Source organism: Macrotis lagotis, chromosome X (genome assembly GCF_037893015.1).
Source record: "Macrotis lagotis isolate mMagLag1 chromosome X, bilby.v1.9.chrom.fasta, whole genome shotgun sequence".
NCBI lineage: Eukaryota > Metazoa > Chordata > Mammalia > Peramelemorphia > Peramelidae > Macrotis > Macrotis lagotis.
The window spans coordinates 613,220,653-613,234,767 of NC_133666.1; the positions used below are offsets into that span (position 1 = coordinate 613,220,653).

Sequence of the window (14,115 nt, forward strand, 5' to 3'; positions counted from 1 at the left end):
AATCTTAGGACTGGAGATTTGGAAGGCACTTCAGAAGTTAAGGTGCAAGATTCTCTCTCCTGGGAAGAAGAAAGCAAAGCTGCCCTTTGAAGCCAAGCAGCAAGCTCTTCTTTATCCTGAATTGTTCTTTGAGAATGAGATTAAGGGACAGAGAGAAATTCCTTCCTTGCTTTCTCCATAGCTTTTTTCCTTGGCTTCAGCCAGCCATTCATAGAGAAAGAACTTCCTTTGGGGAAGAGGGCCCAGAGGTTGGGGAAGAAGGAATGTTTGGGGAGTGAGCAGAAGTCAGCTGTTTGAGGGGCTTTTCCAGGATTGCCTGGACAAGGAAGCGAGTGTGAGAAAACCACAGCAAATGAGCCAATCTTGAGCAGCCCATCCACCCAGATCTTTGACAGTTTCTGGGAAGGCTGGTTCAGTCCAGGCCCAGCTTTGGGCTCCTCCAGGGTAGGGCAAGGCAAGGAAGGGAAAAGGTCTTTGGGAAAAGTGGACCCTTCAAAGGCTCACAGGCCCAGTGGGAATCCAAAACATTGTTCATGTTTATCATTATCCATCATTCACTGAAAAGTTTCCTGTGCATCTATTATGTGTAAGTCTCTGCAGTCAGCAATATGGGGGAAACAGGAAAATGTATGCATAAAAATGTTAGATAGCAAGATAAGATTTCCTCAATGAATTTAATTTTTTTTAAGGTTTTTTTTGCAAGGCAAACAGGGTTAAGTGGCTTGCCCAAGGCCACACAACTAGGTAATTATTAAGTGTCTGAGACTGGATTTGAACCCAGGTACTCCTGACTCCAAGGCTGGTGCTTTATCCACTATGCCACCTAACTGCCCCTGAATTTAAATTTTTATAAAAAATATTTTTATTTGTTTTTCCAACAACATGCAGCAGTAGTTTTCAGCATTCATTTTTTTGCAAGGTTTTGAGTTTTACATTTTTCTGCCTCCCTCCTCTCCCTTGACAGAGAACAATTTAATAAAGGTTCTACATGTATAATTATGCTAGATATAGATTCATATTAATCTTGATATAAAAGAAGAATCCAATCCAGAGGGGGGAAAACATTGGAGAGGGAAAAAAATGACATAATAAGACAATTTTTAAAAATTGAAGATAGTAAACTTTGATCTACATTTAAACTCCCTCTCTGGATATGGATATTACAAGTCTTTTAGAATTGTCTTTATTTTCCTGCTGAATTGAACAAGTCCATCATAGTTGATTACCATGTTAGTGTTCATACTGGATTTAAATTCTAATGGGGGCAGACAATGCATAAAAACATATTGTGTCTGGAGAGAAAGTACCCCTGTCAGGGTATGGTGGAATGGAGTTCAGAGAGGAGTGAAGTCATGACTAGCCTGAGAACTTCCTTTAAAATGGAGGTTCTGGAAGAAACATGACAAGGAGAGCAAGGAGACTCAGTGAGGAGGTTGCTGTGACTTGAAGGGAGAAGCCCGAAGAGTTAAGAGTGGAGCTGAGAGAGAAATGAAGACATGCCATGTAGAACTACACCTTGTCCGATGGAATTTTCTAGGCTGCCATTTGATTCCAGAGACGCAACTATTCTCTTCGTCCCAATTTAAACATGAGGGAACTGAGGCATGCAAAGTTAAAGATGACTTGCTTGAGGGCACACACCTCTTTCAGGTATTTTACTGTATGATCTTGGTCAGTGCTCATGGAGGAGAAAGTCTTTTGGATTGGAGCAGTCAGGGAAAGCTTCTGGAAATTTTGGGACTTTAGAGGGATCTGAAATAATGTGTTGAATTTTTATCACTAAAGAGGAATAAGGTGGGGCATTGTGAGAACCACATTAGGAAAAGCTTGAAGGTAGGAAAATTAAGGTGATGATAGTTTATTGTGAATGATGGTTTATTGTGAATAATAGTAAATTATTTTGGAATTTGAGAATCTGTGAGGTCCAATTCTCTGTGATTCTCTTGGGGGTTTGTCATTTCCTTATCCATCCTGTTTTACAGATGAGGAAACTGAGGCAAACAGGGTTAAGTGACTTGTCTAGGGTCTCACAGTAGTAAATATCTGAGACCAAATTGAAATTCAGGAAGTTCTCTGAGAAACTATTATGTAAATGTAAATCCGGCTAGAGTCCAAATTCTACCTTCTTTCAAGGATGGCTATCTTCACTATTCTCCTCTTTTGTATTTACCATGACATATACTTAAGAGTTGGACACGCATCATGGTTGGTTGATAGCTTCAAGTCTGTTCTGTTTTTTTTTCTTGTTTTCATTATTATTTTTCTTTCCCTTTTTATAATGCTTTAAGATTTTCCAATTGTTTTTACCTTTGATATTTGTAACTGAAGCTCTGAATTTGAAGTCACTGAAGATGAGCTCAAATTCTTCTGTTATTTATAAGGACAGGCTCCCATGTTTAGAACTTTAAGGGACCATAGAGTTATCTACCCAACCCCCTCATTTTGGAGATGATCATATTGAGGCTGGAGGATGTTAAATGACTTGTCTGACATCTCACAGATGGTTAGGTAGCAGAGGCTGATTCCAACTAAGAAGCTTCTGTTCCAGGGCTCTTTCCACTTGGAGTCAGCCTTCATGAATTCACATTCAACCTCATACACTAACTAGCTTCATCCTGTTTACCTCCCTTTCTTTGAACAATAGGCTAAACACTGATACTAGCCAGATCCAATAGTACAAAGAAGATCTGGACCTGATGACCTTTAAAATCCCTTCTGGTTTTAAACCTCTGACTCTGTCAGCTTCATATTAAAGGGAAATAACTCCAAATCATAAAAAGGATACTTTATGGTGATTTCTATGCATTTTGTGCTGTCTTGATAGTGTCTGTTTCGGGTAGTGATAGTCCAAGGTGAATGATAACCACTTCTTCTCAGGGTCCAGGGCAGTTCAGGAAACTTTTGAAGGATGAATCCAGCTTATACACAAATAGCTATAAATAAATAAAAATTAAAATTATGGGAACACTCAAATTATACATAAATAAAAATTAAAATTTTCTTAGTAACTTTTCTTTATAGGTCATGGTTGGTCTAGTCTTTCTAGAACCTGGGGTTGTTCAGCCATTTTTCAGTCATGTCTGACTTTATGTGACCCCACTTGATGTTTTCTTGGCAAAGCTACTGGAGTGGTTTGCCATTTCCTTCCCCAGCTCATTTTCCAAATGAGAAAACTGAGGCAAACAGGGTTAAGTCAGGCTCACACAACTACTAAATGTTTGATACTGAATTTGAACTCTGGTCTTTCCAACTCCAGATCCAGGACTCAATGCGCTGGATCACTCAGCTGAACAGGAGACCCTGAACAGGAGGAAAGGTACTGTAGAAAATTTCTCACAATTGGTATTCCTATCTAAATTTCAAGTGAGTGGTTGGTCATTCCACCTTTGCATAGCTTTGACAGTTAAGATAGTATTAACTAATTAATATAGTACCCTTCCCTACCCCTCCCTACCCCTTTCTCCCAGTTACTATTTTGTACCTTTTTATCTCTATCTAAGGGTGTGTTGAATCTGACTGTTATCAGTGTTGAACCCGTGGTTCAAATTTCATTGTGATTGTAATGAGATGGGAAGTGATATTTCTCCTGTATCTGACTACACCTGAAGTTTTTGTGTCACATTTTAGGAAAGATATTGATAACTGTGGTGGCTTATCAGTTGAAGGAATTGAGAATGAGTAGACTGCAGTCTTTATTCAGTGACTTGGTATAAGGAGGGGGGAAGGGATGGATATTTGAAGGGGCTGTTTTTATGGAATTATGGAATTTTATGGAATCCACTTGAACGCAGACAGCAGAACTAGGAACTGTGGGTGGAAGTTTTAAAAGAGACACATTCAGGCCTGATAAAAAGGAAACTTCCTAAGTAGTTAAGGATGGCCTGCCCATGAAGTGAATTATTCTTGCTGGGGACCTTCAAGAAAAGTTTGGGGGCTACTTGCTAGGAATTTTGGAGAAGAAATTCTTGTTCAGGACAGGCTGAACCCAGCTGGCTCTTCAAATTTTAAGGTTTTATGATTTTATGGTTCTGTCTCTTTCCCTCCTTCCCTCTCTCCTATTTCTTTTCCCATCTGTCTTTCTCCCTCTCCAGCTTCTTCCACTTGCTCACATTCTCTCTCCCTCCCTCCTCCCCCTCTTACACACACACACACACACACACACACACACACACACACACACACACGTAAAGGGGCTGATCCTTTTCATTTGCTGGCATAAGAGGTGCCCTTTTGGGACTTGATAAAGGCAGCTGAAAGGGTTTGAACTGAACTTAGCCAGCTCTTCTGTTTATTCTCAGGACTAGGGGATAGATAGTAGAGTCTTCAAGCTGGAAAGGATTTTTGAAAGCATAGATGCCAGTTCCCAAGCCTTATGGACAGATCTCTTCTCTAGCACCTTTCTAGATGTCTCCAGTGGAAACTCACTTCCATGGAGCAGCCAGTGAGGTCAGTGGGGGATACATGTTGATTGGTAGGAAGTTCTTGCTTTGATTGAGCCCAGATTGGCTTCTGCATGACTTCCTCTAGTGTAAAGATCTGAGCAGACCAAGTGTGCTTCCATACAGTCTCTTTTAAAGACCACTCTCTTGTTCTTACCCTCCCTTCTTTTCTGCAGCTTTAGCAGGGTCCTTCCCATACTTAGAATACAATCTGGAGTAATCATCAGGATATCCAGACCACTGCTGGGCCTAAGTTACCTGAAAACAAGCATCCCTCTCCTCTGTTTCCTTCTGATAGAGGGGAGCAGAGCATCCTAAGATCTGTGGCCACTTTTGTGGGAAACTGTAGATACTGTTTCTGTTGGGTCATAGGTTGGCCTTGAGAGTTTTTCAGGTGTCTCAAAAGAGTCTGTGATTCTATGAATAATTAAGATTGGAAGGGGGGAGGTAATTCATATGAATAAGATTTTTCCTGTTGAACCAGCCATCATCCCAGACTGGCAGTGGGTGGCTAATGACACAGTTATTTTCTGTTTCAGAGAGTGCTGAATCTGAGAAGCTAAATTAAGCCACAGGTTGCCTCTCTCATGTGGAATGCAGCATGCCAACATGTTTCTTGTTTTCTCTCCTTGCACTATAGAAGCTGTCACAGACAACTGTCCCCATCTCCTTTTTCTTTTGCCTACCTAGGCTGACCTTCAGGGCCCTCTATAACCCTATCTCTCCAGGCATGTCTCACTTAAGCCTTCCTCTCTATCATGGTCTTTATATTTGAGCCCGACCTTGCCCAAATTTCCTACTTCTCTGCCTTTGCTTACATTCCCTTTGTATGGAATAAGAAAATTAATACTAGCTGATGTTTCTGTAGTGTTTTGTAATTTGTAATATATATACATAAATTACAAATTGTATATAAAACACTTTACAAATTGTATATAGCACTTTATAAATTATAAAAAACTACATATGCATACATATATATGACATTCATTATAACTTCTCAACAGCCCTGTGAGTTATCCAGCTGGCCCTGAGCAAACAAATTTTGTGCAGTGTCAATGGCAGGGAATGTTGGAGGGAAGGCACTGGCAGGAGGATAGGAGGGACTGGGGAAGGCCTCCTGCAGAGATTCAGATTTATGTTGAGTTTTAGAGGAAGCCCAGAGGCAGAGGTGAAGAGGAAGAACATTCCAGGCCTGGAGGAGAGCTCCAGCAAAGCCCTGGATGAGGAAAATATAGGGGTAGAGACGGGAGGTGAGAAAGCCAAGCTAGGAGCTAATGGGAACCTCTGTCTTCTCTTTTCCCATGGATCTCTGTTCAGGGTTGAAACACCCCACCAGCTCTTGCTGGTCATTCCAGGCCTAGCTCTGCTGCTCTCCTGCTACTTCCTTCTGACCTCTTTAGTGGTAGCAGTACAGTAGTGAGTTCTCATTTAGCCTTAGATGCTTACTAGTTGCTTGAATCTGGATAGTTCACTTAACCTCTGTCTACCTCATTTTTCTCAACTGTAAAATAGGGATAAATAATAGCATCTATCCCTAGGGCTTGTTGTGAGGAGGCTTGGAATCAGCCCCAGATGCTTAGTAGCTGTGTGACCCTGGGCAAGTCACTTAAACCTGATTGTCTCAGTTTCTTTATCTGGAAAATGAAGTAGAGAAGGAAATGACAAATCACTCTAGAATCTTTGGGTAAGAAAACCCCAAAATAGGGTCACAAAGACTGATAAGACTGAACAATAACAGTGTAGCACAGCATCTGCCATATAACAAATGTGTGTTCCTTTTTCTTCCTCTCTTTCAATATTCCATATCCTATTTGGTATGTCTTACAATTCCTATTAGATTGTAAGCTTTTTGAAAACAGGGAAGTGTAAAATGTCCAAGTAAGAATGATCTGAGAGGACATGGAAACCAGCATGCCCCTGAATGAAGAGTTTTTCTGTCCCCATATCCTCAGACAGTGAACCTCTTTGCAAAGACCTCAAGAAAATGGGAGATTTCTGATCTGAAACAACCCATTCCATTTTTAGGCTGCTCTCATTGAAAGTAAGTCTCTTTTATAACTTTTCCCTTTTAGTTCTAATTCTTTCTTTTTTCTCCCAATATTTATTTTTTAATTTTATTTTTTTCCAATTACATGCAAAGGTAGTTTTCAAACAATTCTTTCTTGCTCTAATCTGGACCTTGCCAACATCTCTAACAAGTCTGTAACAAATCTCTGCTGAAACACCTCTAGAGACAGAAAACTCCCTACTTTAGCAGGGCAGACCGTTCATTCAGCTTTCAAACAGTTGTTATGGGGGCAAGTTCTCTCCTTCCCTCCTACAGCTAAGGAGATCAGTAATTTTTAGCCCCAAAGTACCCTGGTAAGAATATATATCATGAAACAGACACTTAATAAAAATTTTTTTCTTGGAGATTGGGTTCAGACTGGTAGATGTTCAATTAATGGTTGTTTGACTGCATTGGTAAGCCAGGGCCTGGTTTGAGAAATCTGCCTGTGATTGATTTTTCTATTTTGGCTATCAAGTTGATATTTTTCTGCCTTTGGTGGTTTGTTGTATGTGTCACACACACTTGCAGCCTTTTCCTTTCCCGTGTTCCTCCCACTGGTGTCGGTGAGATGACAAATCCCACTGTGCTTCAGCTCCCCTGTGCCCAGGCTGTGGTTTTGTTCCAAGATCAGCCAGATGACAGTCCTTGGCTCAGGCCTTGGATCCAGTATCCAGAAGTTCTGAGAAAATCAAGGAGATATTTTTTTTTCTCCTTGAGTTTGTTCATCTAGTCTAATTTTTTTTTTCCTTTTTGGAGCGACCTGACCCTGGGGCCGAGAGTCCTGAGCACAGCACTGACAGCCACGTTTGTTTAATTCCTGTGTGAAAAGGCCCCCGCAGCTCAGCTGCCAAGTCAGGAAAAAGTTCCCAGGCATCGGACTGTGTCTTGTAGTGGGTTGTAGCTGCTCTGGGGTCCATCCAGAAAAAGGCCAAGCCAACCGATTCCTCCCTCTAACTATAATAATAGTTCCTATTTCCGTAGCACTTTTAGATTTACAAAGTTCCTTCCCCATACTAGCCCTGGGAGATAGGCAGTGAAAAGATTATTGTCCCCATTTTATAATTGTGGAAACCTGGTTCTTAAGTGTCAGAGCTTGGACTTGACCCTCGTGCCAGTGTTTTTCTCTAATATACTGCTTTCCCTAATATAATGAACTTAGAAGCTCAGTGCATCTGGTTTAAGTTTTTGCTGAGAAGCTAATTCACCACGTCCTGTGAGTTATCCAGCTCAGATGAGATGCAGATGAGATGGAAATGATTATTTTTCTTTATTGTAGTTTATATCTCAATACATCTCATTCAGTGCAGCATAGAGGCAACTTAATATAACTGACCTTGGACTCAGGAAATTTTGTGTTTTAAGTCCTGTCTCAGGATTGGAAAGCTATTAACAGTTTGAATCCTGGCAACTCCCATACCCTCTCTGCATTTCAGTTTACTCTTCCATAATATGGGGATAATAATGGTACCTATCTTGGGATAAATGAAATAATTTATGCAAAGCAGAGCTTTGAGAACTTAAATCACTGCATAATTATCAACTATTATTATCAATGATTTATAAATTAATATTCACATTCCATTGAAACTACCCTGTGAGGTATTATTAAAAAGTTATATTCTTATTGATTTACGAAGATCTTCCATTACAACTTTCCAAGAATAGACAGTATAAGTATTCTCTGTTTTATAACTGAGGAAACTGAGTTTAAGTTGTAAAGTGACTTGTTTAAGGGCATAAATACAAAATTTGAATCTAGGTTTCATGATTCAAATCCTCTATTATTTCCACTACAGTACTCTGCCTCCTAATGCACAGATGAGGAAACTGAGGCTTTGAGGATATGAGTAACTTGCCAGCTGTCTGTCAGTGGTAGTGCCTAGAATCATATTTAAAGTCTGCTCTGGATCATGTCCTCCTTCTTTCAATGCAGGGGACACCCTGCGAAACAAGTTGTAACTTGTAACTTGTTACCCACATATTCACAAAACTTTAGGTTAGAAGAGATCTCAAAATGTCATCTAGCTAAACCAATTCCCAGTGTAGGAATCTTTTTCTTAAAGCATCCCTGACACCGGGGGCTACATGATCATTCTCTGCTTGGCTAATCTCAAAAGCAGGAAGTTTGTTACCTCTGGAAGTGGTCCATTCCATTTTGGTACAACTCAAACTGTGAGAAAGTTTTTCTTTATCTATAGATTAAATCTATCTCACTATAACTTTGACTATGGATCCTAGCTTTCATTTAGTTGGCTTTACTTTGGAAATAATAAAGAATATGACTGCTCCACTTTTGCCATGATAGCCCTTTAGAAATAATGTTTCTTGGAGAATTTATTTTTCTCTTAGCCAAGTAACTATCAAACACTGAGGATCTATGAATGAGCAAAATGTGATCTTGCCTTTGGATTGGGGGTATGGATAAGATGATTTCTTTCTTTCCATAATGCTCATAGTTTCTTAGTGAGTGAAGAGTATCAGATGTCTCCTAATTCAGCACCAGCTTGGAGTAAAAGTATCATCTACAACATTCCTGACAAGTGGTCACCTTGTTTGTGTTCAAACATGTCTAAAAGAAGAATGTTTAGTACTTTGTGAAATTGTCCTTTCCATTTTGAGACATCTCTTTTTGAAAACTATGTTTGTAAAACTTCTAGGTGTCCAATTGTCCCTAATATCTTTATTCTTTTTAGCATTTTTCTTTTATTTTTTCCAATTACATGTAAAAAAGATTTTCATTTTCTAATAGATTGTGAGTTCCACATTTTTCTCCATCCCTCCCTTCCCCCTTCCTATAACAGTAATATGACATAGATTATATATATATATATATATATATATATATATATATACACACACAAATGTGTTGAACATATTTTCATATCAATCATATCGTGACGAATTGGAACAAAAGGGGCAAAAACATGAGAAAGAAAAAAACAAAACCAATTTTTTCAAAAAGGGAAATAGGTCTGCATAGTTCTTTCTCTGAATGTGGATAGTATTTTCCATTTCAAGTCTTTTAGAATTGACTTTGATCTTTGTACTACTGAGAAGAACTAAGTCTATCATAGTTGATGTATCACACAATGTTGCTGTTAATTGTATCCAGTACTCCTGGTTCAACTTCTCTCAACATCAGTTCCTGTAAGTTTCTACAAATTTTTCTGAAATCTGAAATTTTCTGCTCATCTTTTCTTATAGCACAATAGTATTCCATTACATTCATATACCACAGTTTGTTCAGCCATTCCCCAATAGATGGACATCCCTTCAATTTCTAATTCTTTGCCACTACTATATATATATTTGTACGCTGTCCTTAATACCTTGCACAGTTTCTTGTAAGATATTAAGTTATATCCCCACTTTAGTTGTCCTCCTATGGACATATGCTAGTTTGGCCCAGTCCCTCGGAACAGGTAGTATCCAGAATTTAATATTATAGATGGTACCTGATCAGGGCAAAGGGCAGTGAGATTATTGTTGTTGGTTAGTCATTTCAGTGGTGTCCTACTCTCTGTGACCCCATTTAGGGGTTTTCTTGGTAGAGATACTTGAGTGGTTTGCATTTCCTTCTCCAGCTCATTTTGAAGATGGGAAACTGAGGCAAAGAAGGTTAAGTGACTTGCCTACAACTAGGGTCTGAGCTTGGATTTGAATTCAGGTCCTCCTGACTTCAGAACAAGTGCTATGCTACCTAGCTACTGTAGTGAAACTATTTCCTTCTTAATTCTGAAAATTATGCCCTTCTTAATACATTCCATATTTGAGTTAGCTCATTGTGGGGTTGCTATTGCAAGCTGTGAATTTGTCTTGTATTTGAAGCCTTTTAAAGTTGTTGTGTCTTTTTCTTGAAACCATTGTCTAACCAAACTACTCTCATCTCATATGTATGCAGTTTATGTTTGGAACCCAAGGGTAACATTTCAGATCTATCCCTATTATATTTTGTTTTCTTAGCTTACATTCATTGTTCTGATTCATGGATCTTTTTGGATCTGGATTCCCTTTTCCTTATTAGTTATCTCTCCTAGCACAGAAACATGTACAAATATTGAACAAAACTGGGCTGAAAACAGAGCTCTTTGCAAACTCTCAAAACCTCCCAGTCTCTGCTACCATCTATTTCTTGGGTAGAGGAATGTAAGATACCATGACCAGACTCTTAAGGGTTAGTGTCAGGTTAACATGGTTGTTCATTTAGTCCCTTTAACTTTTTGTCTGGTCCAGCAACAAATTTTTACCTTGTTCTTTATTCTATCTCTTATTTTCCTGTGCTTGAGTTTCCAATTTAAGGTCTTCCTTTCCAGATTTTCTAAGGCTGGTGTTTTATATTATATTTCCTCCCAGTTCTGCTGACCAGGTCTTCAGAATTCACTATACATTTATTGGATTTAGAGTCAGAAGCGAAGTTTGAGTAATAGCTGCCATATCGCTGTATGAATTTGGGAAAATACTTAACTTCTAGATGAATGTGGTGGGGGAATGCCTGTAATCCCTGCTGTTAAGGGGGGACTGAATCTGGCAAATCTCTTGAGCTCCACAGTTGTGAGCTACAATGAGCTAAGCTGATCAGTGTCCACCCTGAGTTTGACATTAATATGATAAGCCCTGGAGATCAGGGGACCACCAGGTTACTGAAAGAGGGGAAAACCAACCTAAGTTGGAAATGGAGCAAGTCAAAGCTCCTGTGACAACTGGAGTGGATGACATTTTGTCTGTAAGTAGCCCCTGTACTTCCAGCCTGGGCAAGATAAGGAAGACTTTAAAAAATATCATTTAACTTACAGAACCCTTTCTAAATGCTGCAGAAAAAAAAAGTTATTGTTAAAATCAGAAAATCCCTGAGTTTCATTCTGTTTTTTTTTTGATAAAACTAGGAGCAGTGGGTGAAATGTTAAAAAAAAGTAAGATTTGAGTATATATAAGGAAAAACTTGCTAATAATTAGAGTTATCTAAAAATGTAATGGGTTATCCTAGGAGGTAATTCACTCCTACTTTGAACTCTTCAAACAAATTCTGGATTGGATGGCCACTTGGTGCATATGCTGTAGAGGGGATTCCTAATCAGACATAGATTGGACAAGATAGTCTCCAAGGTTTCAACACTAATATCTTTCACTACCTTTCCAGACTGAGATTCTGTGATAAACTCTGTTGGTTATAAATGAGGTTTTCTGATGGTGGGTAACAGATCTTTCTCTGACTGGTTCAGGACCATAGACAGCAACTAGTTTTGCCCCCAGTGACCTGGAGTTCAATTCTCAAGATCTGCCCTTTCTTGGCTCTCTTCATTTCCCACTGAATCCTTGTTCTGATATCCAAAATGCTATCCCATCTGCTCCCTCACTTTATTGGGGAATGGGAAGGCAGCCAGTCTCTGACTCTTGCTCTTTCTTCTTATCCCTTTTTCAAACCCATGCTGACCTTGTGTCTAGTTCTCACCCTTTTCTTTGCCCCCTGGTTGGTCATACTGAGGCTGGTGAAGCCTGTGTTCCAGCTCAGTCCAAAGACCTCAAATGAACTAATAATCCTGACGGGAAAGAAAGCTTGTTGCCTCTGACCCAGTTTGTTTCATGATCCTCTTTTCTCTTCACTCCCATCCTCCGGTCACATAGGATTCTCCCCTAGGAGAATGTGTCTCCTTTCCTGATTCTTATCCTCTTTTTATCTGAGGCAGATTCTTCAAACAGTTCCCTGCTTTCTGTAACCCATTTCATCCTTCCTTTTCTCCATGTGTGGTTCAGTCTCATTTAATTGAGTTCAGCAAACATTTGAGTCATGATGACATGGTGGCATAATGAGTGCTGGGCTTGGAGTCAGAAAACTTGGGTTCTAGTCCTGCCCATGACACTTACTGTGTGACCAAAGGCAGATTAATTAATCTCTCTGAATCTCAGTTGTAAAATGTGGCAATTGAACAAGATGTTCTCCCTCATCCCTAGCTGCTATTGCCTTATCTCTCTGTGTGGATTTTGTATATATTTATTTGTGTATATGGTTCCCACATTAGAATGTAAGCTTCTCAAGAGAAGAGATTGTTTTGGCTTTTTTCCTTTGTAGTTCCACTTACCCCAGTGCCTGCTACTCAGTAAACACTTGTTGATTGAATAATCAATTGAAGGTCTCTAGGGACCTTTCCAGCTCCAAATCTATAAAAAAAATCTCCCCTGTGCTTAACAGTCAGACTCAATGCTCGGAGTTGGAATATAAAAATGGGAAACTGGAGTCTGCACTTAATGAGGCTGTGATAATGAAACATCATGGTATAGTAGAAAGAGGACTGAATGTGAAGTCAGGAAACCCAGACCCAAGTTCTTCTTGCTCATAATGGTTCTCAGGCAGGTCGCTTCCCCTCTTTAAACCTCAGTTTTCTCATTTGTAAATTGGATGATAAGACTTTCCTTGGGGGTGCAGGTAATGTTGCAAAGCAGAATGAAATCAGGGCAAAGGAAGTAGCTAGATAAAGTATCCTGGGAATTTAAGAGGGAAAGATCCCTTTGAAAGGAAGAGGAGAATCTTAGAATATCAGTTGGAAGGAAATGGTAGATCATCCATCTATTATAGAAAGCCCAAACCTGAACAGGAACTCCCTCTTCTCATAGCTCAAAAGAAGTAGACATATTCAGTCTCATTTTTAAAACCTTTCGGAAAGGAAGACCTTCCCACCCTTCACCCCCATCCCCCCATCCTGTTTATCTTTTCAAGAGTTGTTGTTAGCTAGTCAACAAGCCTATAATATTTGCTATATTTCAAGCACTATGCCTTTTGGAGCATTTATTCTCATTTGGAGCCTAAAACTGACCCTGTATGATTTTTCTCTTATTGGTCTGGGTTCTGCCCTCTGGCACCAAACAGAAGAACAAGTCTGACATCTTCATTATGTCAGCCTTTCAGATACTTAAAAATGTTATGGTCCTTTCCTTACATTTTTTTCTTCTCCAGGATAAATCTCTCTAGTCCTTAGGTACATCATCTTCTTGCATGTTCCTATCTTGTTAATATTTTTTAAAAATGTATTTCTCAGAACTGAACATAATACTCTATATGTGTTCTCACCAGGGTGAGGCTATCATATTTATCTAGATGCTATAAATCTCTTGATGCAGTTTCAGATTGCCCCATTGGATTTTGGGGTCACCTGTGTCACACTGAATTTTTAACCACATTGAATCTCAGCAGTTTCTTCCACAATCTAAAGGATTTTACATTTATCACCGTTGAATTTCATCAACTTATATTTATTCCATTGAAGCCTGTCATTTTTATGGATAAGGAAACAGGCTCAAGAGAGAGAGAAAGTGACTTGGTAGAGCTCACAGGGTAGGAGGATGGAGAAGAGGAGGGAAAGAAGGAGGAGGAAGGGGAGGAGGACTCCTAGTAGCAGTAGTGTTAATGGTGTTCCTCTTATGTCATAACTTATGAAATGAAAAATAGCTTACATTTATATAAGATTTGTAAAGAATATTTTTATTCATTTATAATTATTTATTTTTATGTATTTATATTTTGTTATAATTTATCAAGAATGGCTTATATTTATTATCTTATGTGGTACTTAATAACTTAAATAATTGGTGCTGTTATTTTCCCTATTTAACAAATGAGGAAACTGAGGC

General features: G+C 39.1%; 1 protein-coding gene across 4 annotated transcripts in view; it reads left to right on the forward strand.

Annotated features, from left to right (window-relative positions):
• The window catches only part of LOC141499963 (protein tyrosine phosphatase type IVA 3), a 201,421-nt gene that overhangs the window by 47,426 nt on the left and 139,880 nt on the right, over positions 1-14,115 (forward strand). For 3 of the 4 annotated variants that reach the window (XM_074202794.1, XM_074202785.1, XM_074202786.1), the window contains exon 2: positions 3,257-3,316. The exons of the other annotated variant lie outside the window; for it this stretch is intronic. The gene's annotated coding sequence lies outside the window, so the exon portion shown is untranslated. The remainder of the gene's footprint in view (positions 1-3,256; positions 3,317-14,115) is intronic. 4 annotated transcript variants of the gene reach the window in all.